At 41.3% G+C, this 26,171-nt stretch overlaps 1 protein-coding gene and 1 pseudogene across 5 annotated transcripts in view; one reads left to right on the forward strand and one right to left on the reverse strand.

Annotated features, from left to right (window-relative positions):
- The window catches only part of CDK19 (cyclin dependent kinase 19), a 202,594-nt gene that overhangs the window by 80,312 nt on the left and 96,111 nt on the right, over positions 1-26,171 (reverse strand). The gene's annotated exons all lie outside the window — the stretch shown is intronic.
- LOC115834444 lies at positions 11,613-12,455 on the forward strand (annotated as a pseudogene).

The following is a 26,171-nucleotide window of genomic DNA, read 5'->3' on the forward strand; positions in this document are numbered from 1 at the left end:
ACTTGAGGTCAGGAGTCCGAGACCAGCCTGGCTAACATGGCGAAACCTCATCTCTACTAAAAATACAAAAATTAGCTGGGCGTGAATCACCTGAACCTGGGAGCCGGAGTCGTGCCACTGTACTCCAACCTGGGCAACAGAGCAAGACTCCATGTCCAAAAAAAGAAAAAAACCATATATATATATATATAAAATGCAGGGAAGTTTTTTTTCCAAGATGGCAGATTGGAGGCAGTGTTAGCATACCTCTCCCACTAGGAAAGACAAAATAGTGTGTAGAGACTCACTCTGGAAACTTTTTTTCTGAGAAGCAAAACAGGAACTTAGGAAACCTGAAAAAATCCACAGACCCTTTGAAAGAAGTGGCAGGCTGCAGCCTACACTGTGAACCAGGCAAAAAACTGTAAGTCTCCTGAGTGTGAGAAGGGGAGAGACTGCCTCCAAGATATACATCCCCCACCAGGGAACCTGGAAATCCAGGCCACAGAGAAGGGCCTTAACCCCACCCAGCACAGGAGCTGATTTAGGGAGTGGTGAGGAATAGAAAGGTAGGAGCAGCAGTGGGAAGAGCCTTGCATGCATTCTCCAATGCAGACTGAGGGAAGCCAGTCTACCTCACAGGGGACCTCGTGGAAGTCGGCCAGCTAACTCAGGCAGTGGCTGCAGGTTGAAAGAAGCCCTCAACTGAATTTCACAATATAACCTCAAGTGGGGACAAACTCCCTTGGCCAGAACTAGGCGACGAATGGGAAGTGTGCTGCAGCCATGAGTGCAGGAGCTGGGTGCCCTGGCTTTGCCAGCAGACTGGGAGGGGCAGTTGCTATCTCCAGGTGGAAGGCTTATACCCTGGGGCAGTTTTGAGTTCTGAGCATACACAGCCTGAACTTAGCTCATTGCTGCTAGCAGAATACGGTGGGTGTCAGATCTGCCTTGCCAAGTGCATGGGAACTGGGTGGGGCTTACTGCCGCATACTACTCCCCACTCCCTGCATGAACTCTTCTGTGCAGCAGAGGCAGCTATGTTCCTCTCTGGAACATTACCCCAGAGGCCAGAGAACCACCTCCTGACTCCCACAGAGGCCGCTGCTTTCCCTGCATGCAGGGAATCAGAGCACGGACCTACCTGACTGAGCCCCCACCTGGCTTTGCCCCTCCACCCACCCTGGTAGCTTAACACAAAAGACAAAAAATTTGGGAGCTTTTTGGCCCCACCCATCACCCGAGAAACCAGAGTACCTCCCCTGGGTAACACAAGGCAAGTAAAAATCCCACCACTACTACCACAGCTGGTGCTCTCTTGCAAGCGTCACTTCCTGGCTAGAGGCCAATCAACACAGTCCATTAAAGCATCTCCAGGTAGAATAACATTGACATTGTGGCCAGGAAGGAAAAAACTTGTGTATCACCACTGCCTGTACCATTCTGCCTAACCAGGAGGTCCTGAATCTGCCCACATGACAGGTTCATTACTGTTACAATCGGCATTTGAGAAAGCCAACATACTAAGGCTATCTATATCTAAGGAATCTCAGAGTCTGCGTCACTCCCCAGCCACCCCCATCAGACTTGGTGCTGGTACCCACTGCTGAAAGATTTGAGGACAGGTCACATCACTGGATTCTTTGCAGACATTCTGCAGCACCAGTCTGGAGTGTGGCAGCCCCACTGGGCAGCTAGACCCAGAGGAGCAACAGCATTCACAGTAATCTGGCTCTCAGGGACTCCTACTCCTAGGGGAAGGGGAAGTGCACCATATCAAAGGAACATCCCGTGGGACAAAATAATTGGGACAGCAGGCTTTCAGTCCCAGATCTTTCCACTAGTGGTAAATTTCTTTCAGCAGAGGCATAGTTGCAGTGCTGGGCTCAGTGGGGAAAGTCTGCAGCTCTACCCCAACAGTCAGGCAGCACTGGTGCTCATGAAGGGTCTTGGAGAAGGGGACTTATTTTCCCCCTCGTTCACCACTGCAGACAGGGCTTCTCCCACAGGAGCTCAGTATGTGTGCACCTATAGACAGCCTTTCTGGAACACTTCACAGTGACTGCATCCCCACAGGAGGAGTATCCGCCAGGTTCAGGCTTGCATAAGAGGTAGAGTCACAACTCCTCTCTACTCAGAACATCAACATTCCTGCAGATGAAGCATCTGATAAATAGCTCGACTACTGGGTCAGAAGTGGGTCTAGGAGATAGATAGCTTCCCTGCTGACCTGGCAAGGGAGCTGAGATGGCTCCCACCTTTCCCCCGATAAGACCTCAGTGCATTCCACTGAGAGCTTCCCCAGCCACCTCTGTCAAGGCTGTGACTTCTGCCCACCATTGGCTATTGCATTTACCCAACTGCTTTAGCCACAGTGGGTTTCTACCCAAGGACACCTCCCCTACTGGCCTGAAGCTTAAAATAGTCACCCTAGTAAATAAAATACTGGGGAAAAAATAAATAAGTCCACACCACAAAGGAATGAGATAAGCTTCAAGAGACCTCTGCCATTCCAACCCTATAGGAGACAATGAATTTGCTCACACACTGAGCACATTGCTACTACAACCAGCATCTGAGACAGTCATCAAAGACTCTCTATGACGAAGGAACTCATATAGAGTCATCACCCCTGAAAATACCAAAAGCCAAATTTGGCTACAATAAACTATAAACATTAAAGTCACATCCTTAAGGAAGGGAAAAAGAAATTTTATAAAAAGTCAAATAAAAAAAAATTCAAGAATAAGTAGGAAAGATAGTTTACCCAAATGAGAAGGAACCAGAAAAATAATTCTGGTAATATGATAAAACAGAGCTCAACAACATCCACTAAAGATTACACTAGCCCTCCAGCAATGGATCCAAACCAAAATGAAATATTCGAAATATCAGATAAAGAATCCAAAAGGTTAATTATTAAGCCACTCAAGGAGATTCCAGAGAAATGTGAAAACCAACATAAAGAAATTTTTTTTAAAAAATCCAGGATACGAATGAAAAATTTTCTAAGAGATAGGCATCTTAAAGAAAACCCGAGGCCAGACGGGGTAGCTCACACCTGTAATCCCAGCACTTTGGGAGGCCAAGGCGGGCAGATCATGAAGTCAGGAGTTCAAGACCAGCCTGGCCGGCATAGTGAAACCCCGTCTCTACTAAAAATACAAAAAAATTAGCCGGGTGTGGTGGCAGGCACCTGTAATTCCAGCTACTCGGGAGGCTGAGGCAAGAGAATTGCTTGAACCCGGGAGGCGGAGGTTGCAGTGAGCTGAGATCATGCCATTGCACCCCAGCCCGGGCGACGGTGCAAGACTCCGCCTCAAAAAAAAGAAAGAAAACCTAGGCCAGGTACAGTGGCTTACACACGTAATCCCAGAACTTTGGGAGGTCAAGGCAGGCGGTTCACCTGAGCTCAGGAGTTTAAGACCCACCTGGGCAACATAGGAAAACCTCATCTCTATTTTATTTTATTACTATTATTTTTTCTTTTTATTTTGAGATGGAGTCTCGCTCTGTCGCCCAGGTTGCAATACAATGGCATGATCTTAGCTCACTGCAACTTCCGCCTCCTGAGTTCAAGTGATTCTCCTGCCTCAGCCTCCTGAGTAGCTGGTGTTACAGGCACATGCCACCATGCCGGGCTTATTTTTGTATTTTTAGTAGAGACGGGGTTTCACCACATTGGTCAGGCTGGTCTTGAACTCCTGACCTTGTGATCCGCCCGCCTCAGCCTCCCAAAATGCTGAGATTACAGGCATGAGCCACTGCGCCCGGCCCCCCATCTCTATTTTAAAAAAAAAGAAAGAAAAATCAATCAGAACTTCTGGAAATGAAAGACACACTGACTGGGCACGGTGGCTCACGTCTGTAATCCCAGCACTTCGGGAGGCCGAGGCGGGCAGATCACAAGGTCAAGAGCTCAAGCTTTTGAACTAACCCAATCACGAAAGAAAAAAAAAAAGAATTTGAAAAATGAACAAAGTCTCCAAGAAATATGAGATTATGTAAAATAGGCAAAGCTAAAAATAACTGGTGTTCCTGAGGGAGAAGAGACAATAAAAAGTTTGGAAAACTTATTTGAGGGAATAATTGAGGAAAACTTCCTGGCCTTTGGCTAGAGATTTAGATATACAAATACAAGAAGCACAAAGAACTCCTGAAAAATTCATTGCAAAAAGGTCATCATAAAGGCATATAGTCAGTCAACAGGCTCTCTAAAGTTAACATGAGACTGGGCGCAGTGGCTCACGCCTGTAATCCCAGCACTTTGAGAGACCTCAGGTGGATCACCTGAGGTCAAGAGTTTGAGACCAGCCTGGCCAACATGGCAAAACCCTGTCTCTACTAAAAATACAAACATTAGCCAGACATGTTGGCGGGCACCTGTAATCCCAGCTACTTCGGAGGCTGAGGCAGGAGAATCACTTGAACCCAGGAGGTGGAGGTTGCAATGAGCCAGGATCACGCCACTGCACTCCAGCCTGGGCACCAAAGCGAGACTCCATCTCAAAAAATAATAATAATAATAAACCCAAGGTAAGGGGGTGAGAAAAGATATTCCACGCAAATGTAAAGCAAAAGTGAGCACAAGCATTAAAATCTGACGGATAGGAGACAGGACTAATGTGGAACTCCCACTTGGACAGACAGAACAGCGTGTGGAGGACTCACACTGTGAACTTTTGCTCCAAGAACCACTCACTGCAGGAGCGTACCAGGAAAACTGAAAGAATTCACAGACCCTTTGAAAGAAGCAGCTGGCCACTGCAGTTCCCAAAGTGTGAGACAGGGAAAAGTCTGCCTCCGAACACGTATCTCCACTGGGGAACCTGAAAATCCAGATCATGGGAGAAGGATTTAGCTTTACCTAGAGCCAAAATGGATGTAGTGAGCTAAGCAAAATATAAAAGTAGAAGAAGCAGTGGGAAGAGCCCTGCAGGCACTCCCGGTCTCCAGCAGGTGGGAAGGGGCAAGGCGGGAAAGCCCTGCTTGCTTTCTCAGTGGAGTTATGCCCTGGGGCGAGAGTGCAGCCCTGTAGGCTGGCTGCCTGGATATAAACTTGGTGCTGTTAGTGGGGCACAACAGGAATGAGGTTGGCCTTGCTGGCTGTGTGGGAGCTAGGTGAAGCCTGTCATTGCTGGCTTTCCCCTACTTCCCTGGTGACCTGAATGACACAACAGAGGCAGCCACAATTCCCCTTAGAACATAATCCCATTGGCTTGAGAACCACCCCATCCCCCATACAGGCCACAGCAAGCCCTGCCCTGAGCTCAGACCCACCTAACCCTGCCCCCACCTGATGGTTTTTCTCTACCTGCCCAAGTAGCTGAAGACAAAAGACATAAATGCTTGGGAGCTCAACGGCCCTACGCATAGCCTGAGAAACCTGAATATTTATCCATAAATGAAGGGGAGATAAAGTATTTTTCAAACAAGGAATTGCTGAGTGAATTCGCCACTACCAAGCAAGCACTACAATAAATGCTAACAGGAGTTCTAAATCTTGAAACAAAAACCTCAAAATACACCAAAATAGAACCTCCTTATAGCATAAATCTCACAGGGCCTATAAAACAATAACACAATGAAAAAAAAAAAAGGCGTTCAGGCAACAACTAGCATGATGAATAGAACAGTAACTCACATCTCCATACTAATGTTGAATGTAAATGGCTGAAATGCTCCACTTAAAAGATACAGGATGACAGAATGCATAAAAATCCACCAACCAAGTATCTGCTGTCTTCAAGAGACTCACCTAACACATAAGGCCTCACATAAGCTTAAAGTAAAGTGGTAGAAAAAGATATGCAAAAGGAAACTATGTTTCCATGCAAAAGGAAACTAGAAGCCAGCAGGAATAGCTATTCTTATATCAGACAACACAGACTTTAAAGCAACAACAGTTTAAATTTAAAGACAAAGAGGGACATTATATAATGATAAAAGGATCGGTCCAACAGAAAAGTATCACAATCCTAAAGATACATGCACCTAACACTGGAGCTCCCAAATTTATAAAATTACTACCAGACCTAAGAAATGAGATAGATGGCAACACAATAATAGTGGGGGACCTCAATACTCCACTGACAGCACTAGACAAGTCAAGACAGAAAGTCAACAAAGAAACAAGGGACTTAAACTATACCCTAAAACAAATGGAATTAACAGATATTTACAGAACATTCTACCCAACAACTGCGGAGAATACATTCTTTTCATTAGCACATGGAACATTCTCCAAGACAGACCATATGATAGGCCACAAAAAAAGTGTCAGTAAATTTAAGGAAATCGAAATTATATCAAGCACTCTCTCAGAACACAGTAAAATAAAATTGGAAATTGGCCGGGCATGGTGGCTTATGGCTGTAATCCCAGCACTTTGGGAGGCCGAGGCAGGCAGATCACCTGAGGTCAGGAGTTCGAGACTAGCCTGGCCAACATGGCAAAACCCCATCTCTACTAAAAATAGAAAAATTAGCCAGGCATGGTGGCAGATGCCTATAATCTCAGCTACTCAGGAGGCTGAGGCAGAAGAATTGCTTTAACCCAGGACGCAGAGGTTGCAGTGAACTGAGATGGCACCACTGCACTCCAGTCTGAGTGACAGAGTAGGACAAGACAGAAGAAAGGAACGGAAAGGAAAGGAAAGAGGAAAGGGGAAAGGGGAAAAGGGAGAGGAAAAAGGAAAGGAAAGGAAAAGGAAATTGGAAATTAACTCCAAAAGGAAGCCTCAAAACTATACAAATACATGGAAATTAAATAATCTGCTCCTGAATGACCTTTGGGTCAACAATGAAATCAAGATGAAAATTTAAAAATTCTTTCAACTGAGTGATAATAGTGACACAACCTAGCAAAACCTCTGGGATACAGAAAAAGCACTGCTAAAAGGGAAGTTCATAGGATTAAATGCCTAAAAATGTCTGAAAAATCACAAACTGACAACCTAAAGTCACACCTCAAGGAGCTAGAGAAACAAGAACAAACTAAACCCAAAGTTAGCAGAAGAAAACAAATAAAGATTAGAACAGAACTAAATAAAATTGAAACAAAAAAATACAATAGATCAATGAAACAAATAACTGGTTATTTGAAAAGATAAACAAAATTGATAGGCCATTAGCAAGATTAACCAAGAAAAGAAGAGAGAAGATCGAAATAAGCTCAATTAGAAATGAAACTGGAGATACTACAACCAATACCACAGAAATACAAAAGATTATTCAAGGCTACTATGAACACCTTTATGCGCACAAAGTAGAAAACCTAGAGGAGATGGGTAAATTCCTAAAAATATACAACCCTCCTAGATTAAATTGGGAAGAAACAGAAACTCTGAACAGACCAATAACAAGTACCGAGATTAAAATAGTAATTAAAAAAAAAACTACCAACAAAAAAAGTCCAGGACCAGATGGATTCACAGCTGAATTCTATCAGACATTCAAAGAAGAATTGGTACCAATCTTACTGAAACTATTCCAAAAGATAGACAAAGAGGAAATCATCCCTAAATCATTCTATGAAGCCAATATCACCCTAATATCAAAACCAAGAAACGATATATTGAAAAAAGAAAACTACAGACCAATATTCCTGATGAACATAAATGCAAACATCCTCAACAAAATACTAGCTAACCAAATCTAACAGCATATCAAAAAGATAATAAACCATGATCAAGTGGGTTCGTAACAGTGATACAGGGATGGTTTAACATAAGCAAGTCAATAAATGTGATACATCACATAATCATAGTTAAAAATGATATGATCATGTCAATAGATGCAGAAAAAGCATTTGAAAAAATCCAGTATCCCTTTAGGATTAAAACCACCAACAAAATCAGCATAGAAGGAACATAGCTTAAGGTAATGAAAGGCATCTATGACAAACCCACAGCCAACATTATACTGAATGAGGAAAAGTTGAAAGCATTTCTGCTGAAAACTGGAACAAGACAAGGATGCCCACTTTCCCCACTTCTATTCAACACAGTACTGGAAGTCCTAGCCAGAGCAATCAGACATGAGAAAGAAATAAAGGGCATCCACATTGGTAAAGAGGAGGTCAAAGTGTCGCTGCTTGCTGATGATATGATTGTATACCTAGAAAACCCTAAAGATGCATCCAAAAAGCTCCCAGATCTGATAAATAAATTCACTAGGCCGGGTGCAGTGGCTCATGTCTGTAATCCCAGCACTTCGGGAAGCTGAGGCAGGCGGATCACCTGAGGCCAGGAGTTCGAGACCAGCCTGGCCAACATGGCAAAACCTCACCTCTACTAAAGACACAAAAAATTGTCGGGCGCAGTGGCTCATGCCTGTAATCCCAGCACTTTGGGAGGCCGTGGCGGGGTGGATCACTTGAGGCCAGGAGTTCGAGACCAGCCTGGCCAACATGGCAAAACCCCATCTCTTCTAAAAATACAAAAATTAGCCAGGTGTGGTGGTGAGCACCTGTAATCCCAGCTACTCGAGAGGCTGAGGCAGGAGAATTGCTTGACTCCAGGAGGTGGAGGTTGCAGTGAACTGAGATCACGCCACTGCACTCCAGCCTGGGCAACAGAGCAAGACTCCATCTCGAAAAAAAAAATACAAACAATAAGCTGGGCATGGTGGTGGGCGCCTATAATCCCAGCTACTCTGGAGGCTGAGGCAGGAGAATTGCTTGAACCCAGGAGGCGGAGGTTGCAGTGGGCCGAGATTGCGCCATTGCACTCCAGCCTGGGCAACAAGAGTGAAACTCTGTCTCAAAATAAATAAATTAAATAAATATAAATAAAAATAAAAAATAAATTCAATAAAGTTTCAAATTACAAGATCAATGTACACAAATTAGTAGCACTGCTATGCACCAACAGTGACCAAGCTGAGAATGAAAGCAAGAACTCAACCCCTTTTATAACAGCTGCAAAAAAATAAAATAAAAATACTTACGAATACAGCTAACCAAGGGAGAAATATACCTAACCAAGGAGGTGAAAGACCTCCACAAGGAAAACTACAAAACACTGCTGAAAGATGTCATAGATGACATGAACAAATGGAAACACATCCCATGCTTATGGGTGGGTAGAATCAATATTGTGTAGATGACCATATTGCCAAAAGCAATCCATAAATTCAATGCAATTCCCATGAAAATACCACCATCATTCTTCACAGAACTAAAAAAAAAAGCAATCCTAAAATTAATATAGAATGAAAAAAGAGCCCACATAGCCAAAACAAGACTAGGCAAAAAGAACAAAGCTGGAGGCATCACATTACCCAATTTCAAACTATACTACAAGGCTATAGTTACCAGAACAGCATGGTACTGGCATAAAAATAGGCACACAGACCAACAGAACAGAACAGAGAACCCAGAAATAAAGCCAAATACTTACAGTCAACTGATCTTCGACAAAGCAAACAAAAACATAAAGTGGGGAAAGGACACTCTATTCAACAAGAAGTGCTGGGATAATTCACAAGCCACAGGCAGAAGATGAAACTGGATCCCCATCTCTCACCTTATACAGAAATCAACTGAAGATGGATCAAAGACTTAACTCTAAGGCATGAAACCATAAAAATTATAGAAGATAACCTTAAAAAAACCCTTCTGGACATTGGAATAGGCAAAGAATTTATGACTAAACGCCCAAAAGCAAATGTAAAAAAAGCAAAAATAAACAAATGGGACCTAATTAACAAGTTCCTGCACAGCAAAAGAAATAATCATGAGTAAACAACCCACAGAATGGGAGAAAATATTTGCAAGCTATGCATCCAACAAAGGACTAATATCCAGAATCTACAAGGAGCTCAAACAAATCAGCAAGAAAAAAAATAATAATTCCTTCAAAGAGTGGGCAAATGACATTTCTCAAAAGAAGATATACAAATGGCCAACAAATATATGAAAAAAATGCTCAACATCACTAATCATCAGGGAAATGAAAATGAAAACCACAATGAGATACCACCTTACTTCTGCAAGAATGGCCATTAAGAAAGCCGAAAAACAATAGATGTTGGTGTGGATATGGTGAAAAGGGAATACTTAACACTGCTGGTTGGAATGTAAATGAGTACAACCTCTATGGAAAACGGTATGGAAAATTCTTAAAGAACTAAGCATAGATCCACCATTCAATCCAGCAATCCCACTACCAGGTGTCTACCCAAAGAAAAACAAGTCATTATATCAAAGGCAGCTGCATACATATGTTTATCACAGCACAATCCACAATTGCAAAGATATGGAACCAACCTAAGTGCTCATTAACCAATGAGTGGATAAAGAAAATGTGGTAGACAGCCAGGTGCAGTGGCTCACACCTGAAATCCCAGCACTTTGGGAAGCCAAGGTGGGCAGATTTCTGGAGCTCAGGACTGGCCTGGGCAAGATGATAAAACCCCATCTCTACAAAAAATTAGCCAGGCATAGTGGCACATACCTGTATGTTAGGGGGTTGAGGTGGGAGGATTGCTTGGGCCCAGGAGGTTGAGGCTGCAGTGAGCCATGTTCATGCCACTGCACTCCAGCCTGGGTGACAAAGTGAGACCCTGTCTCAAAAAAGAAAAAAAAAAAAGTGGTATATATACACCATGAAATACTACTCAGTCATAAAAAAGAATGAAATAATGTCTTTTCAGAAACTTGGGGCTGGGTGCGGTGGCTCACGCCTGTAATCCCAGCACTCTGGGAGGCCAAGGCAGGTAGATCACCTGAGGTCAGGAGTTCAAGACCAGCCTCGGCAACATGGTGAAACCCCGTCTCTACTAAAAATACAAAAGTTAGCTGGTTGTGGTGGTGCATGTCTGTAATCCTAGCTACATGGGAGGCCAAGGCAGGAGAAATGCTTGACTGCAGGAGGCAGAGGTTGCAGTGAGCCAAGATCACACCACTTAATTCCAGCCTGGGCAAGAGAGTAAGACTTCATCTCAAAAAAAAAAAGCATGGATGAAGCTGGAGGCCATTATTTTAAGTGAAATAACTCAGGAATGGAAAACCAAATACCACATGGTGGGAGCTAAGCTATGGATACACAAAAGTATTCAAAGTGGTATAATGGATATTGGAGATTCAGAAGAAGGGAGGGTGGGAGGAGATTAAAAAAAACTATATATTGGTTATAATGTACACTACTCGGGTACGAGGTGCACTAAAAATCTCAAAATTCACCACTATATAATTCATCCATGTAACCAAAAACTACTTGTACCCCACAAGCTATTCAAATTTTTAAAATATTAAAAATATAATACACAAGAAAAGGGTCAATAAATTTGACTATAGAACTATCTCGTACAGAAAATACATCCTGAACAAAGTCAAAAAGCTAACAAAATGTTTGGAAATCATCAAGTCATAAGAAAGTAAAGGGCTAATTTGCTTGACTTACAGCAGGGGTCCCCAACCCCTGGGCCATGGACCCATACTGGCTCATGGCCTGTTAGGAACAAGCCACACAGCAGGAGGTGGGCAGCAGGTAAGTAAGCGAAGCTTCATCTGTATTTACAGCTGCTCCCCATTGCTCACATTACCACCTGAGCTCTATCTCCTGTCAGATAAGCAGTAGCATTAGATTCTCATAGGACCACGAACCCCATTATGAACTGCATGTGCAAGGGATGTGGGTTGCGCACTCCTTATGAGAATCTAATGCTTGATGATCTGTCACTGTCTCCCAGTACCCCCAGATAGAATCATCTCGTCGCAGGAAAACAAGTTCAGGGTTCCCACTGATTATACACTATGGTGAGATGTATAATTATTTCATTATATATTACAATGTAGTAATAATAGAAATAAAGTGCATAATAAATGTAATGTGCTTGAATCATCCAGAAAGCATCCCCCGAACCCTGGTATGTGAAAAAATTGTCTCCACAAAACCAGTCCCTGGTGCCAAAAAGGTTGGGGACTGCTAGCTTATAGAGCTTATAAAATTCAGCTTTTTTTGAGAAAGATGTGGTCATAGGTGCTGGGGAGCTCTGGTCTGCCACTCCTGCTCATGACTCAATGCTGTTCACTCTCACTGAGGAACAGGTCAGTAAGGAAGCTGTGCCACATCCATGGCCGTTAAAGATACCAGAAAAACAGCTGTGGAGCCAGGGGTGGTGGTTCATGGAATTAGAATAAAACTCCTGGAGAAGGTGTGTGCTGACTTGATCACAGGCAAAAAGTTTAAAAATCTCAAAGTAAAAGGACCAGTCTGTATGCCTACCAAGACTCTCAAAATCACTACAAGAAAAACTCCTTGTGGTGAAAGTTCTAAGGCACTGGGATGGTTTCCAGATGAGAATCCAAAAGTGACTCATTGACTTGCACAGTCCTTCCAAGACTGTCAAGCAGATTATTTCCATCAGTATTGCGCCAGGAATTGATTCTGAAGTCACCAATGCAGATGTTTAAGTCAACTATTTTAATAAATTAATTACCAGTTGTTAAAAAAAAATGAAAAAGAAAAATGGAGCCAGGCATGGTGGCTCACACCTGTAATCCCAGCACTTTGGGAGGCCAAAGTGGGCGGATCACGAGGTCAGGAGATTGAGACCATCCTGGCTAACATGGTGAAACCCCATCTCTACTAAAAATACAAAAAATACAAAAAAAAAAATTAGCCGAGCATGGTGGTGGGCACCAGTAGTTATAGCTACTTGGGAAACTGAGGCAGGAGAATGGCATGAACCCGGGAAGCAGAGGCTGCAGTGAGCCGAGACTGCACCACTGCACTCCAGCCTGGGCAACAGAGCGAGACTCTGTCGCAAAAAAAAAAAAAGAAAAATGGAAAACCCTTCAGAGTCCAATGGGCAGAGAATATGAACAGACATTTCACAAAAATAAATATAAATTAAAATAGTCAAAAATTATCTAACACTATGACTATCTCAACTTAAGAATGCAAATTGAAGCAATGGAGACATATTTTTCACTGATCAGATTGGGAAAAATTTTAAAGCTTAATAGCATCTAGACAGCATCAATAAGGAACTGGTTGAAGAAATTAAAGTCCATCCCTACAATGGAATATTATATAGCCATTTAAAAGAATGCAATAAGAGGCCAGGTGGATGGGCCAGGCATGGTGGCTCACGTCTGTAATCCCAGCACTTTGGGAGGCCGGGGCAGGTGGATCACAGGGTCAGGAGTTCAAGACCAGCTTGGCTAACACGGTGAAACCCCATCTCTACTAAAAATACAAAAATTAGCCAGGCGTGGTGGCGCACACCTGTAGTCCCAGCTACTCGGGAGGCTGAGGCAGAAGGATCACTTGAACCTGGGAGGTGGAGGTTGCAGTGAGCCAAGATCGTTCTACTATACGCCAGCCTGGGTGACTGAGCAAGATTTTGTCTCAAAAAAATAAAAATAAAAATAAGTAAGAGGCCAGGTGGCTCATGCCTGTAATTCCAGCACTTTGGGAGGCAAAGGCAGGAGGATTGCTTGAGCCCAGGATTTTGAGACCAGACTGGACAACATAGTGAGACCTCATCTCTACAAAATATAAAAAATTAATTAGCTGGGCATGGTGGCTCACATCTGTAGTCTTAGCTACTCAGGAGGCTGAGGCTGGACAATTGCTTGAGCCTGGGTGGTTAAGGCTACAGTGAGTTGTGACTGTGCCACTGCACTGCAGCCTGGGCAACATAGTAAAACCCCATCTCTACAAAAACAGAAATTAAAATTAAAAATATTAGCCAAGTGTGTTGGCATGTACCTGTAGTCCTAGTTAACTTGAGAGGCTAAAATGGGAAGATTGCTTGGGCCCAGGAGTTTGAGGCTGCTGTGAGCCGTGATCGCATCACTGCACTTTAGCCTAGGAGACAGAGAAAGACTCTGACCAAAAATAAAAATAAATTTAAAAAATGACCTTTGACTTGGGGGTTAAAAAAATAAGATGTGTATTGTCGATATGGAAAGATCACTAAGACATAAGTGATAAAGATGGAAAAGAATATAAATATCTCTCTGGTATTTTTAAAAGATACATATGTAGTGGTACATGCACAAAAAACGTCATTATAAGAAGCCATTTTTACTAGCTACTTTTGTGCAGAATGACCAGGTGTTAAAGATGACAAAGGTTTAACATTTTTCATTTTGTATCTTTCTGTATTACTTTAATATAACAAATAGCAATCGTGATATTGTTTGAATTCTTATTATGCATATATTTCTCTTTCTGAAATGTCAACAGGAGTTAACTGGTGAATCAAATTTGGTTTGCTACTTTATGTTGCTCTGTATTTTTCAAATTATTTTTTGTAAAAGTCTACTCTAAGGTATTGTTTTTCAAACTGCAGCTTATGACCCATTAGTGAATCATGAAATCCGTCTATTCAGTTGAAACCAGCATTTCTCCCACCATACCCCCGGCAAGTGAAATAAACTGAACTGGACTAAAATAGAAAATAATTGAAAACACCAGTGCACATCTTAGATTATGAACAAGAAAGAGCCAGACCAAGAACAGGCAAGCTGACTCAAAGTTTGAAAACCACTGCTCTAAGATATTATGTTAGTAGTACTTTGAATAGGGTGCTTAGGGAAATACATTAATTATGTTATAATTAATATTTCAAAACCAAGAATCATTTTATGTTAAATGGAGTTTTTATATGTCAATTCTTAGTATGACCAATTTCAAAAAATACTATTAATTGAAATGATAATGGAGAAAATACATAATTTCTGAAAATTCAGAGACAAAACTCTAAACGGACAGTTATACAACATACACTGATTTGAATGAAATTGGAAAAATGAACCTGCCAGGCACAGTGGTTCACACATCTAGTCCCGGCACCTTACGAGGCCAAAGCAGGAGGACTACTTGAGCCCAGGCATTAAAAACCAGCCTCGGCAACACAGGGAGACCTTGTCTCTACAAAAAATTTTTAAGTTAGCCAGGTATGGTGGCATGCACCTATAGTCCCAGCAACTCGGGGGGCTGAAGTGGGAGGATTGCTTGAACCCAGAAGTTCAAGGCTGCAGTGAGCTGTGATCACACCACTGCACTCTAGCCTCAGTGACAGAACAAGACCCTGTTTCTAAAAAATAAAAATTAAAAATGAACCTATATACATATATTTAGAATAGTCCCACATTATAAATTATACACATTCATGTCTTTGGAATAGATAAGATTGAAATTAGAGTGTTTACCTATGAAGAGGTCACCAAAATAATAAATTTTTAAAATGCTAGGCTATGTGAAAATTCCAGAATATTGACAGAAGACCACATAGTTCAAATATACATACAACGATAATCAGGGCATGCATTTTAAGTTGTTTTTGGTGTCAAAGGATGTGTTCGTTCTGATTACAAACACAGTCTATTGCCCAATCTCCTGTTTGGTGAAGACAGAACTCCAAAATGACTAGCCAGGATTGGGAACATAGTTCAGTCAATAATTAAGTAAAATTAAAGGACTAGGGGAGTATGAAATCAAAAGACTTTATTTTCATTAACATGGCAACCAAACCATGTACTGTGTATTATGCAGTCAGAGCAGCCCTGGGAAGCCCTATCTTTTTTTAATTTCATGAACCCCAATGTCATGTATCTTTACTTACTTACCTTACATTATCTTTTTCTCCCTTTTATCCAACTCTCCACCCCTCCTCCCCACCAACCCTTGTCTGCTTTTTACTTCCTTCGTTCCTTTCCATTCATTAAATCCATTACTCTTAATGATCTCTCACTCTTCCAAATCCCTATGGGGATTATCTATACCACTCATTTGGAAGTCAGCAAATGATCTCTTGTATTATTTATCTTTTTTATACATATCCTATTTTTACATACACTTATATTAACTATTTGGTAAAGTCATTCCATGTTATGAATGCAGTCAATATCAACAAATCTTTTTAGTTATCTTTTTAAGTTCTCATATAACCCAGAAGTCAAAAGTTGTTCAGGGCATGTGTTCTACAACTAAATAGATTCAGGTAATCTACACGTGCCCCAGGACTGTGGGATCATAGGCCAAGGCTAATTCTGGAAGCAATGAGAGGGAGATGGAGGGAGGGAGAATAGGACCTGGCATGGGCAATGGCAATAAAAATAGAAAGGAGGGGTTAGATAAAAAGAGGGCAAGAAAGAGTGAATAGGATTTAGTAATTGACAGGCTGAGGGAAAATGACCCAGGATGGTACAAGCAGCTAAAAAGATGGTGGTACAATTTAGAGATAAGGAAAAGCATTACAGGTTTAAGGTGTGAAGAAATGTAGATTTTTTTTTTCTTTTGGAGATGGAGTTTCACTCTTGTCACCCAGGCTGGAGCAATGGCACAATCTCAGCTCACCGCAGCCTCTGCCTACCAGGTTCAAGCAATTCTCCTGCCTCAGCCTCCTGAATACCTGGGATTACAGGCATGCGCCACCATGCCCGGCTAATTTTGTATTTTTAGTAGAGACGGGGTTTCTCCATGTTGGTCAGGCTGGTCTCAACTCCCAACCTCAGGTGATCCACCTGCCTCGGCCTCCGTAAGTGCTGGGATTACAGGCGTCAGCCACTGCGCCTGGCCAGAAATGTAGATTTTAGTATCAGATGTGATGAGCTCAAGATGTTCATAGGGCATACAGTTAGTGATTCTTGTTATCTGGATCTGAAGCTCAGGAGAGAGCGCTAAACTGCAGGTAAAGAACTTGGGAGTCATTAACATAGAGAAGAGACTGCCCAGAAGCATTAAGGGAGCAAATGGGAAGGGCATTTAGTAGAGAGCTCTTTCGGAAAATAAAAGCATTATAAGGGTCTGAAAAAGAGATATTTAAGGCACAGGATTACACAGACTCCGAAGCTATGTTCACAGAAGCGAAGCCTCCTTCTCTCAGGAGAGGATATTGTTATGAAAACCAAGATTACCTTCCTCCCAGAAGCAGAAACAGATAACAATTTCAGTATTAAGAGAAATATCTCAGCAAATTAACACAGGAACAGAAACCAAATGCCACATATTCCCACTCATAAGTGGGAGTTGAACAATGAGAACATATGGCCACAGGGAGGGGAACATCATACACTGGGGCCTGTCGGGGGTAGGGAGTAGGGATAGCATTAGGAGAAATACCAAATGTAGATGACGGGTTGATGGGTGCAGCAAACCACCATGGCACATGTATACCTATGTAACAACCTGCACGTTCTGCACATGTATCCCAGAACTTAAAGTATAATAAAAAATAAAAATAATAATAATAAAAAGAATCTGGACCTTAACCTGTTTTCTTTTCTTTTTTGTTTGTTTTTGAGACGGAGTCTCGCTGTCGCCCAGGCTGGAGTGCAATGGCGTGATCTCTGCTCACTGCAACCTCTGCCTCCTGGGTTGATGTGATTCTTCCATGTCAGCGTCCCGAGTAGCTGGGATTACAGGCGCCCGCCACCACACCCAGCTAATTTTTGTATTTTTAGGATAAACAGGGTTTCACCATGTTGGCCAGGCTGCTCTCAAACTTCTGACCTCAGGTGATCCACCTGCCTCAGCCTCTCAAAGTGCTAGGATTACAGGCGTGAGCCACCGTGCATGCCCAGCCAACCTGTTGTTTACAACAATGTCAACAGCATGCTGGGTAACACTGTTTTTTTTTTTTGAGACGAAGTCTGGCTCTGTCACCCATGCTGGAGTGCAGTGGCGTGATCTCAGCTCACTGCAAGCTCCGCCTCCCGGGTTCATGCCATTCTCCTGCCTCAGCCTTCTAAATAGCTGGGATTACAGGCGCCCGCCACCACGCCCAGCTAATTTTTCTATTTTTAGTAGAGAAGGGATTTCACCATGTTAGCCAGGATGGTCTCGATCTCCTGACCTTGTGATCTGCCTGCCTCGGCCTCCCAAAGTGCTGGGATTACAAGCGTGAGCCACCACACCCGGCCCGCTGGGTAACACTGTTGATAGACTCTTCCAGTTTTGCCAGAGTAACATTGTGGGACACTCCTGTTTGAAATTTTGGAACAGTACCCATACCCTTGATGTCTACAATATCACCTTTCTTGTAGATTCACATGTATGTGGCCAAAGGAATAACTCCACGTTTTCTAAAAGGCTATACTTTTAAAGAAAATATAGCAGTGCTACTCCTCTTTCCCTTTGTCATTTTGGCAAAGTGGAAGATGGCAGACATTATTTTTACGTCTCTCTTTTACAGTTAAAAAAAAAAAAAAAAAAAAAAACTGAGAAGGCAGCAGGGGGCGGTGGCTCACACCTGTAATCCTAGCACTTTGGGAGGCCGAAGCGGGCGGATCACCTGAGGTCAGGAGTTCGAGACCAGCCTGGCCAAACAATGACAATCTTTTAGTAGAGACGATAGTGAAACCCTGTCTCTACTAAAAATACAAAAATTAGCCAGGCATAGTCGCACATGCCTGTAATCTCAGCTACCTGGGAGGTTGAGGCAAGAGAATCACTGGAACCCGGAAGGCAGAGGTTACAGTGAGCCAAGATCTTACCACTGCACTCCAGCCTGAGTGACAGAGGGAGACTCTGTCTCAAAAACAAACAAAACAAAACAAAAAAACTGAGAGGGCTGAAAGGCTAAGTACACAGCCAATAAATGGCAGAACAGGCATTAAAACACATCTTTGGATACCTGGATACCTGTATCCTTTGGATACCTGGATACTTTACTGTTTTGTACCAAAGCTCTTCAACATGACACTGTGAGTGAAAACTTTTTTTAATTTTGCAAGGGTGATGTAAATTCTTCTGCATTCTACCATTTGGGTGTTTCAACAAAAAACTGGTAAGAGGGTGAAAGATGACTCACCACCTTGGACTAAGAAGTAAAAGCTTTTAAAGCTTATAGGCATTTCAAATGGTTTTAAATAACAACTTGATATCTCAACTGGCTCTCTTTACTTTTCCATTTGAAATCTGCTTAAGAAATAAGCACCTAGAAAAGGTTTGCCTAACCAAATCCAGCAGCACATCAAAAAGCTTATCCACCATGATCAAGTCGGCTTCATCCCTGGGACGCAAGGCTGGTTCGACATACACAAATCAATAAACGTAATCTATCACATAAAACAGAACCGATGACAAAAACCACATGATTATCTCAATAGACGCAGAAAAGGCCTTCATACTAAAAACTCTCAATAAACTAGGTATTGATGGAACCTCAAAATAATAGGTATTGATGGTATCTCAAAATAATAAGAGCTATTTATAACAAACCCACAGCCAATATCATACTGAATGGGCAAAAACTGGAAGCATTCCCTATGAAAACCGGCACAAGGCAAGGATGCCCTCTCTCATCACTCCTATTCAACAGAGTGTGATATACAGATGAATGGAACAGAACAGAAGCCTCAGAAATAACATCTGTCGAGGGATGGGGGGCTGGGGGAGGGATGGCATTAGGAGAAATACCTAATGTAGATGACGAGTTGATGGGTGCAGCAAACCACTATGGCACATGTATACCTATGTAACAAACCTGCACATTCTACACATGTACCCCAGAACTTAAAATATAATTAAAAAAAAAAAAAAGAAAAGGTTTGCCTTAGTTAAGGGTCACAATGTAATAAGCAAGAAATAGCAGACTGTTACAAATTTATTATGTAAATAGCAAATAGACTTTATACAGGATCTTTAGTCATGGAAATGCAATTTCTTTGAGGTAGAAAGGAAAAATGTATTTTCCAATTACATTTGCAAGATAATAAATAACAACCCACATGTAATTATGGAATGAACAAAGACTAAAAAATAGAAATTCTAATGTAATTCTAATTCACAATCATGCTAGAAACCCTACTTTAAGAAGCTGTAGTATTCTTGAAATGTTTACACACCATCGAAATATATATACAAGGGTAGAATCTAACCTAATAAAATTAAAATAAAACTTCTTATGCACAAATCATCTATGTGTTAGTGACACATCCAAATATCACTATGTATTATTTTCCCAAGCTAATAGGTTTGACTTTAGAAATTTATCATCACAAAAAAGATTATAGTATCAATTATAATTTCATACTCAAACTCCCTATTTTCAGTCAACAAAATATATACAGAGTTGAAAGTATGGTATATAACTGGTAGATCACACACAACAATGCAAAGTACTAAACACCATTTAAGAAGAAAGGTGGCTTATGACTAGAAAAAGTAAAAGCAATAGAAAAGTAGTCATTTACAAACTAATCTTGAAGCCAACTCAACCAAACACAGTTTTGTTATATGAGCCTTCACTTAATGATTTGTCGAAGTGTCAAGACTCACGTGAGAGAAGATCTGCTCTGGCTCTTCAGCAACTCACCAGGGAGTCATTTTTGTCTTATGTGGGAGAGGCTCTGAAACCATTATGTTCTGTCACTGCCAGAATTGGCTGACTTGTCTAAAGGATCAGCAGCCAAACACATAGAAACAACTATGAAAGAACCTGGGATCATCAGTCAAAAGACATACCAAGCCTAAATGGAAATATAATAATACTCTTTGTCTCAGTCTGTTTGGGCTGCTATGGCAAATTGCCATAGAAGGGTTGGCTTATAAACAAAAGAAATTTATTTCTCACATTTCTGTAGATCAGGAAGTCCAAGATCAAGGCACCAGGAGATTTGCTGTCTGGTGAGGGCCACTTCCTCAGAGACCGCCATCTTCTCACTGTAACCTCACGTGGTGGAATGGGAAAGGGGTCTTTCTGTGGTCCTGTTTATAAGGGCACCAATCTCATTCATGAGTGTGGAGCTGTAGTGACTTAATCACCTCCCAAAGGCTTCACCTCCTAATATCATCACCTTGAAGGCTAAGATATCAACATATGAATTTTGGAGGGACACAAACATTCGGACCATATCCTCCCTCCCGTACAAGATACAAGGGGAATCTAATCTACAAGGCTACAGACTTCATTTCTGCATTAGATTCATGTATTGCATGTAAAAAACAACAAAAGGGGCAGAGGGGTTAGCCGCAACTGATCTAATCTCATATCGTCTATAATAAGAGCTTATAATCATTTATGAATATTAGAGACATCCATTAAAAACTATAAAGTTCTCAAAAGCAAGAAAAGCAATGTAACAAATGAGTTATTTTATAGAGAAAAAAACATTCAAGTACATGAAAAAGCCAAAATCCTACACTAATAAAACCTAATGAAAAGAGGAATGAAACCTACAATAGGTTTCTTAGGAATATATTGTGATATAAAATATTAATGTCTACATATTTCTATGTTAAGAATGGCTAGACACTGAATGTCAGCTATTTTCTGTAGAGAGGGGTTAACAAAGAAATAAATTGTGCTTATTTATTAATTATACCTTCAACATTTAAAGCTAATTACTTTCTTAAGAGCTTGCCTTGACAATATCCTTAGTAAATGAAGACATTATTTGGATTTCAAAAGGGTATTTGAATTATTTAAGTCTTACATTTTATACCAGGATCAACGAATGTACTCTTATATACAACAGTTTTAAAAGAGGTAAACAAATTTACGTATCAATTAAAACCAGGAATGTCCTAGTGCTTTATTCAAACCTTAAGAAATATTTTTATGTAGCAAAAAGAAAAAAAAATCACTGGAAGACAACATGACACTTGTAAGTAAAAGGAAAATATCAGGTCTACCTTGATGGAGAATTTATATATGAACTAAATATATATAACATGAATATTAAATGGATTACAATGGGTTGGGCACAGTGGCTCACGCCTGTAATCCCAGCACTTTGGGAGGCCAAGGCGGGCGGATCACCTGAGGTCAGGAGTTTGAGACCAGCCTGGCCAACATGGCAAAACCCTGTTTCTACTAAAAATACAAAAATTAGCCAGGCATGGTGGCGGGCACCTGCAGTCCCAGCTACTTGGGAGGCTGAGGCAAGAGAACTGCCTGAACCCAGGCTGCGGGGGCGGAGGTTGTAGTGAGCAGAGGTTGCGCCACTGCACTCCAGCCTGGGCAACACTGCAAGACTCTGTCTCAAAAAATAAATAAATAAATTGCAATGAACTTCAGGTAGTTTTTGGTACTAGCTAGTAAGATTGGCTACTTTTTTTTTTTTAACTGCAGTGACACGAATTTACAACGCTCTAGGACAGTGTCTCCCCAAATGATGTTATGTAGGCCATTAACAGACAGGCTACTGCCCCCGTAAAGAAAGTTCTGAGTTCAAATAAGTTTGGGAAATGCTGACTCTAACAGGTCTCTTGACTGAGTAAGTAATACACCACTTAACAGGCTAAGGTGTTATGGACCTCCAAGAACAGGTAAGCAACCTTTGCTAAATATATTTGAGCATAGAATCTTCTCCTCTCTTCCAAAGCAGAGCTTCTTTTCACATTTCCAGGTACTAATACTCTATGGAACATAATTTGGAAAAGAAACACTACCCTCAAGATAGTCTGTATGTTCTATGTTGGATAGAAACATCAATTTACTAGATAAACATACTGAATCAGCATTAAATAATGTTTGATCTTTAGAAAAAGCAGACTTCTGTGGAACTATAATACTAACTGCTATGGACAATTTCTCTTCTAGCGGATTTCACAAAAGAAGACTGGGCCTTTGCCTTATTAGATCTCATTCTCATTCCCCATCCCACTTCACTCTTGTCTTTGGGGTTCTTGCCGCCCAGGTTTCCTTGCTAAGGCAGAGGAAGCAGAGTTGCTGAAACGTAAAAAGATCTAGGGAAGCCAGCAGGAGTGTGGGGAAGCAGGATAAACAGGATGTTTATCCACAGTGGCTAGAAACCATGTCATTAAAGGAGTAGGTTAGCTAAAGGGAGTCAAAAATTAGTGCCAATAGAACAGAATAAAGTTTCAGGTCAGAAAGGCATGTGTGACAACTAACAGTAAGAAGTTAAGTAGATTCAGAATAAGATGGCAGGGAAAGTGTAAACAGTTTGAGATATACTGCTCATCACAGTTAAAAAAACAACATAAGGCCAGGTGTGGTGGCTCGCACCTGTAATCCCAGCACTTTGGGAGGCTGAGGCGGGCAGATCATGAGGTCAGGAGATTGAGACCATCTTGGCCAAAATGGTGAAACCCCTTCTCTACTAAAAATACAAAAATTAGCTGGGTGTGGTGGCGCATGCCTGTAATCCCAGCTACTTGGGAGGCTGACACAGGAGACTCGCTTGAACCAGGGAGTTGGAGGTTGCAGTGAGCCAAGATCGTGCCACTGCACTCCAGCCTGGTGACAGAGTGAGATCCCATCTCAAAAAAAAAAAAAAAAAAAGCAACATACTAGGCACAATAAAATACCCTCCATGAGACTACCTTGTGGTGATTTATCCTAGGGTTCTTTGTAACTAGCAAAACTCCTAGCTGGGTATGATGCTGCATGCCTGTGGAGGCTGAGGCAGGACAATGGCATGAACCTGGGAGGCGGAGCTTGCAGTGAGCTGAGATCGCGCCACTGCACTCCAGCCTGGGCGACAGAGCAAGACTCCGTCATGAAAAAAAAAAAAAAATTCCTGGGCTCAAGTGATCCTCTTGTCTCAGCCTCCTGAGTAGCTAGGACTACTACCACACCCGGCTAATTTTTTCATTTTTTGTACAGATGGGGTCTAGCTATGTTGCCCAGGCTGACTTCTATATATTTTCACCAAACATAACATTTTGTAATTTTTCTAAGCACAAAACAACAATATTGAAATAAAATTCCCTTTAGTTTTAAATTTTTTACTTTGGTAATATTTTACTAAGAAAAGAATTATAGGCTGGGCACTCAGGCCTATAATCCTAGCATTTGGGAGGTTGAGGCAGGAGGATTGCTTGAGGGTAGGAGTTCAAGACCATCCTGGGCAACATGGCAAGACCCCAATCTCTACAAAAAATTTTAAAATGTTTTAAACTTAAAAAAATTTGTTTTAAAGAAAACCTTACTGAGTATTCTTTCTTTTTATTGAGGTAAAATTTCAAATAACATAAACTTCACCATTTTAAAGTATGGAATTCAGTGACTTCCAGTATATTCCCAATGTTGTGTAACAATCACAATTATATAATTCCAGAACATTTTTATCACCCCCAAAAAGAAACAGCATATCCATTAAGCAACAACTCCCCATTCTCCCTTCATCCCAGCCCCTGGCAACCAATAATCTGCTATGTCTATGCATTTGCTTATTCTGGACATTTCACATAAATGAAACTATACAATATATAGCTTTTGGTGTCTGGGTTCTTTCACTTCACATAATGTTCTTGAGGTTCATCCATGTGTGGCCAGTATGGCTGAATAATATTCCCTTATATGGATATAGCACATTTTGTTTATCCATTCATCAGCTGATGGATACGAGAGTTATTTCTAATTTTTGTTATTGTGAATAATGCTGCTATAAATATCCACATACAAGTTTTTGTTTCAACATCTATTTTCAATTCTCTTGGGTATACACCTAGACGTGGAACTGCTGGGTCATATGGTAACTTTTTGAGGAACCACCAAAATGTTTTCTACAGTAGCTGTACCATTTTACATTCCCAACAGCAATGGATGAGGGGTCCAATGTCTCTAAAACCTCACCAATAGTTGTTATTTCCCTTTTGTTATTATTATTACCATTCTAATGGGTATGAAGTAGTATCTTGTGGCTTTGATTTGCATTTCTTTTCCTAATAATTAATGATGTTGAGCATCTTTTCATGTGCTTAAAGGTGATTCATACATCTTCTTTGGAAAAATGTCTTTTTTTTTTTTAATTTTTTGAGATGGAGTCTCACTCTGTCGCCCAGGCTAGAGCACAGTGGCACGATCTCGGCTCACTGCAACCTCTGCCTCTCAGGTGCAAGCAATTCTCCTGCCTCAGCCTCCCAAGTAGCTGGGATTACAGGCGTGCGCCACCACACCCGGCTAATTTCTGTATTTTTAGTAGAAACGGGGTTTTACCATGTTGTCCAGGCTGGTCTTGAACTCCTGACCTCAGGTTGTCTGCCTGCCTTGGCCTCCCAAAGTGCTGGAATTACAGGCGTGAGCCACCATGCCCGGCCGAAAAATGTCTTTTCAAGTCCCTTGTCTGGTTTTTAATGGGGTTTCTTTTTTGTGAATATTCATTTCTAAATCTATTAGGCAATCACCTTTTCTTGAATTCTTCAAGTCTGTAGACTGGTTTTAGCCATATTTTGCTAACGTTTAACATTTCCTCAACCTCCTCTGAATTTACATCTTATAATGCTGTCTAGGACACTGAGGACCAGCTCATGATACCTAACATATCTAGAAGTAGCTCAATCATTAAGTGGAAAAGACAACATTATGCTGATAGACTAATAGAGTCAAAAATAACTTGGTCATTTAAACTCAACCAACATTTTCTGAACACTCCTATATTCAAGGTGCTATATGGGTCTTTGTTTAAATACTTAAGAATCAGACAGAAAATGAGTCTTGACTGTCTTTACAATGGTACTAACTACTCTGTCATTCATTTTGTGTATTCAGTTCTTTGGCAGAAACTTTTTTTTTTTGAGACTAGTCACTCTGTTGCCCAGGCTGTAGTGCTGTGGGGCAATCTTGGCCCACTGCAACCTCCGCCTCCCAGCTTCAAGCGATTCTTCTGCCTCAGCCCCCCGAGTAGCTGAGATACAGGCATGTGCCACACACCTGGCTAATTTTTGTATTTTCAGTAGGGATGGGGTTTTGCCATGTTGGCCAGGCTGGTCTCAAACTCCTGACCTCACATGACCCACCTGCCTCGGCCTCCCAAAGTGCTGGGATTACAGGCGTGAGACATCACACCCTGCCATCTTCGGCAGAAACTTTTTGTAAATGATCATCAAAGTCTCTGAATCCTAAAACATCAAGCAGTTTGCATTTCAAAACATTTTTATATGATTTAAGTAACAGACAGAAAACAACAGAACATCCTTCTTTTATAAGCACCCTAAAATAGTATGGCACTACTTAATGGCATTCTTCATGAACAAAAGCATACTACATTTACTAAAGAAAGCACGCATTTTCTGTCTGGAAGAAAGTGTAACAATGCTAATTATGTTTTAAATCCATGAGGCTCATTAAGAGGAATCACATAACTAATATTATAATTTCTCTTCTGAGCTTAGGGTAGGCAGATTATTTTTAAAATAAGGTAACTAATTTAAAGATATAACGTATTTCTTTAATTCCATACCTAACATTTAACTTTAAAAAATGTTCTTTTAAAAATGAAGGATGCTCAAGTATAAGGAAAACATAAATATACAAACACATACA

This window comes from Nomascus leucogenys, chromosome 3, assembly GCF_006542625.1.
Source record: "Nomascus leucogenys isolate Asia chromosome 3, Asia_NLE_v1, whole genome shotgun sequence".
Lineage (NCBI taxonomy): Eukaryota > Metazoa > Chordata > Mammalia > Primates > Hylobatidae > Nomascus > Nomascus leucogenys.